This window comes from Arachis duranensis, chromosome 7 (genome assembly GCF_000817695.3).
Source record: "Arachis duranensis cultivar V14167 chromosome 7, aradu.V14167.gnm2.J7QH, whole genome shotgun sequence".
Taxonomy (NCBI): domain Eukaryota; kingdom Viridiplantae; phylum Streptophyta; class Magnoliopsida; order Fabales; family Fabaceae; genus Arachis; species Arachis duranensis.
The window spans coordinates 10157327-10162181 of record NC_029778.3 but is presented as its reverse complement, the minus strand read 5'-3'; positions in this window follow the sequence as shown (position 1 = coordinate 10162181).

Genomic DNA, 4855 nt, shown 5'->3' with positions numbered 1-4855 from the left:
TTCCTTCCCCTCTCTCTTCTCTTCTCTCTCTCTCTATCTCTCTCTTTCTCCCTCTCTCTCTCTCCCTTCTCCCTCCTCTCTCTCCCCTCCCTTTTTTTCCTCTCTCTCTTTTTCTCTCATTTTTTCTTTCTCAGCTCCACGTTCCATTTCTTTCTCTCTCTCTCTCTTGTCTCTCTCTCCATCTCTCTCCTTTGCTATCCCCCTCTCTCTTTTTCTCCTTCTCTTTTTGTCTTTTTCTCCTTCTCTCTCCCCTCTCTCTCTCCTTCTCTCTGTCTCTGTCTCTCTCTTCTTGGCCTATTTCTCCCCCTCCCTTCTCTTTTTTTCTCTCTCTTTTCCTTTCTCTCTTTTCTCTTCTCTCCCCTTCTCCTCTCTCCTCTCCTCTATCTCCTCCTCCTCCTCTCTCTCTCTCTCATTTCCCTCCTCTCTCTCCCTTCTCCCTTCTCTCTCTCCCCTCCCATCTCTTTCTTTCTCTCTCTCTCTCTCTCCTCTTTTTTCTTTTCTCTCTTTCTATTTCTTGCTCCTCTCTCTTTTCTTTCCTTCTTTTTCTCACTCTCCTTCCCTTTCTCTCCTCATCTTCCTCTCTTCCTTCTCTCTCCTTCTCCTCTTTTCTCTCGTACTCTCTCTTTTCTCTTTCTCTCTCAGCCTTCTCTCATTTTCTATCCCTCTCCTCTCTTTTTTTCATCTTCTCTCCAAAACAAGAGAAAGGGAGAGGAGAGAGACGAGAGAGAGGATGATGAGAGAGGAAAATGAGAGACATAAGAAGAGAGAAAAAAGGGGAGGAGAGAAAGAAGAAGAGAGAGAAAGAGGACAAGGAGAGAGAGAGAGAAAGGGAGAGGGAAGAGATCGAGAGAGGAGGGGGAGAGAGAGGGAGAGAGAGACAGAAAGAGAGAAGGAGAGAGAGAGGGAAAAAGAGAAAGGGAGAGGGAAGGAGAGAGGGAGAGGAGGGGAGAGAGAAAGAGGGAAGGGGAGAAAGAGAGAGAGAGAGAGAGAGAGAAAGAGAGAAAGATCGAGAGCATGGGAGAGAATGTAACACCCTCACTATCAGAATGTCATGCTTCCGGCTGCGCCACTCTGATAGCAAGAAGTATTATGACGACTTCATATACTTAATAATATAATAGGAGCTTTAGACTCGAAACTGTACTGCTGATTTTCTTTGAAAACCGAAAAAAACTACTTTATCTTGAAAACAAACAAGCATATACCAATATACATAACTTATTACTCAAGTAGCTTATACATAATATATACATACAACTCATACAACTCCTATTCCTCTTACAAAATTATAATATTAATGGCGAGGGAAGAATAAACAATAACTGAAATAATACATCCATATCGCATAAGCTAAACTCAAAAATTCTTCACAAGCTTTTTTGTCCGTTCCCTGAAAGGAGATGTCTGTAGGGGGTGAGAACATCATCCTCGAAAGGGTTCTCAGTAGAGGGTTTTGAGAATTATCGTAAGAAGATATTATAAGGAGAATTGTCGTAATTCCCGAGCTATCAGAGTGGCGCAGCCGGAAGCGTGACATTCTGATAGTAAGGGTGTTACAAGAATAATTTTAAAATCAAATGTACTCCGTTAAAAATATTTAAGAACATTATTTATCAATATATTGTTAAGTTCAATTAATTATTTCTAATTTAAATTATAAAATAAACATATTAATCACATTTTTATAAAATATAGTTTAAACTCAATATTAATTATTCAAATTAAATTATATAACTTTTCATTATTTTTCTATCATCGAAACTTTAATTTTAATTTATAAAATAACTAATTATAATAAAAATTATACATAAATATTAATTGACTTAAACTTAAAGTATTTATAAAAATCAATGTAATCATTTCTAATAAATTAATTTCTAAGAGTTCAAATTAATAACATAATTCATTCATAATAGAATTTATTTAAATTAAACTATACAATTCTTTCTATTTTTATCAATTACTGAAATTATATGAAACATCCCATTATAATAAAAGTATAATAAAATTTTAATTAATTTAAACTCAATTGAGAGAGACAAAGAGAAGGAGAGAGAGAAAGAGATAGATAGAGAGGAGGGAGAGAGAGAGAGAAAAGGAAGAGAGGAGGCAAGAAAGAGAGAGAGAAAAGGAAAAGAGGAGAAGAGAGAGAGGAAAGGGTGAGAGATAAATGGGAGAGAGAGAAATGAGCGAGAGAGAGAGAGAGAGAGAGAGTGAGAGGAAAACAAAGAGAGGGGAGGAGGAGAAATAGGAGAAGGGAGAGAGAAAGAGAGAGAGAAGGAAGAGATGAGACTAGGGGGAGAGAAAAGGAGAGAGATTGAGAGAAGGAGATAAAAAAAATTACTCGTATCATTTAGAAAGAAAATTATTTACATTAGAAAAAATTATTTATAAAAAATGCTGAAAAGGGATAATAAAAAAAACAAAGCAATGGAAGGAATTTCATTATTTACAAATGTTACTTCTATCATTTAGAAAGAAAAAAAATTAATTTTTAGATTAAAAAATTCAATTTAAAAAAAAGGTTAAAAATTTGGATTTTTGTATATAAAAAATTTTTTTTGTGTAAACCAATTGTTAGGTGTAAAAACTAATTATTTGGTATAAAAATCAATTTTGGCGTAAAAAACTGGTTTTTTTTGGTGTAAAAACTGATTTTTTAGTGTAAAAAAATGGTTAAAAACCGATTTCAAATTTTACTAACCGATTAATAACCGGTTTTAACATGTACAATCAATTTGGTTAATTAACTAAGACTATTTTTAGTTAATCAAAAAATTGGTTTGGTTTTTGGATTAACCAAACCATGAACACCCCAATATATATTAGAGAGGAGCAAAACCTAGTTGAGGCAATGGGCCACGGCCTCCTAAATTTTTTATAAAAAAAATTAATAATATTTTTTCAAAAATTAAAAAATAGTTTAATTGGGTTAAATACTTTACTATGACTTAAAGCACCCAAATTTGATCATCGTCTCTTACTTTTATTACACAATAGTTTTTAGTTTTTGTTACGGACCATTGCAAGTCCAGTCCGACTGGCCATCGAGTCGGGACATCACCCCTGACCCAAGCCCGAACTATCCCTCACAGCAGGGAGAATCCGACGGGTCGGTTCCTAACACCCGACCCGAGGCACGCCCGACTTGTTATCTGTACGGCTCAAGTCACCGCGACCAGCAACCAGTCGGGTCGGTTCCCTCAGGGCAGCACCCAAAGCCCCGACCTGGAAACCGAAACGACCTGCTCCACCCACACGGACCAGGATAGATCATAGAAGCTTCCTGGCCAGTAGGCTAGGTCACCTATAGGCCCACCCAACACAGTATATAAGGGAAGAGGCCAACTCTTCCCCTAAGGTACGCACTATTTTACCTCATTTGGCAATTACCTCGTACGGACACTAACTTTATCGTCGAAGTGTCCTTGCAGGTGGCCACCCCCTCGTCTACACCACCTCCGGCGTCGCCAGCTTTCAACCCACATCTCGACACTCGCTCCAAGTCACTCCGAGGCCTCACCCTCTCATCCTCTCCTCGCTACCCGACTCGCCGAGCCTCCGACATTTTCCAAAGCGATCATTTTCAGCAATGAAAATAATGAAGACAAAGTTAAGAAACAAGATGGAGGATGATTTTTTCGCGGATAGTTTGGTTATTTACATTGAGAAAGAAATTGCTGAAAGTTTAGTTCTGATTCAATTATTGAAGATTTCAAATTATTAAAGACTCGAAAAGTACCATTATAAACTATTTTATATTTTTTATCTGTAGAATTATTTATTTATTATTTTATTAATAACAAACTTAAAAATTAATGATATTTATAATTTTTATTTTAATATAAATATTGTTATTAAATTTTTATGTTAAATTTTTTGTGTCTCCAAAATTTTGTTTCAAGCATTCAAACTATTATGTTGAAATCTACTTTCCTTTCTTTTGAGTTTATATTTTTTGTTTGGCAATTGTAAGTCCTAAGACTTTTGAAAAGTCCTCTTTTATACTAATCTCAAATCATATATTTATTTATAGTTTTAATTTTAGAAATTATTTTTAGTGAAAATAATTAAAGGCAATTAATTGGATTTGAAATAAATTAAGGTTTTTATCCAAACTCTATACTTATGGATTATTTTGCTATTCATGATTAAAGTTCTAGAAATTTGAGAAATAATGAGGTTTGGCTATTTAAATTAGAATTATGTCTAATTTTATAATTATTGAATTATTTTCTATATTTAAATTATAGAATTGGTAGTTATGAAATAATAAGAATTTTATATGATTTGGTTTTAGATAATTTAATTTATATCATTTAAGACTTTAAGTTAAAGATAAAAAAAATTAATTATATTACCATGAATTTTTAATTAGAGTAATTTATTGAGAATTAATTAGTATTTTTATACCACAAATAATATTTTAAAGTAACTTTAGAGATTAAATTAGTTTTTCAAATATTAATACTTTATGCTCCAATTTTATTAAAATTATTCTACTCAAATTAAATCCAAAATTCCCAATTCCATACACAAACCCTAACCCTAATTAAACTACATTTTTTCTATTCCTAATGAAACCCTAAACCGTCTTCCCTTCACCAGTAAACAAAATAGAAACAACACACACACACCCCCCAACATATGAGCCTTCAACCAAAGCAGAAAGGGAAGAGAGGAGAGGGATCTGCGGGAGAAGAGGAGGGGAGAGTAAGGGCGGCGTCGGCGGGCGTCACTGTCGCCGCACCGTCATGTCGCACAGAGAAGAGAGAGGGAGAGCCGAGGAAGGAGAAGAGAGAAGACCGCGCTACTGCCTTGCCGCCGCTCGCCGCGCTGTGTTGCGTCGCCGTCC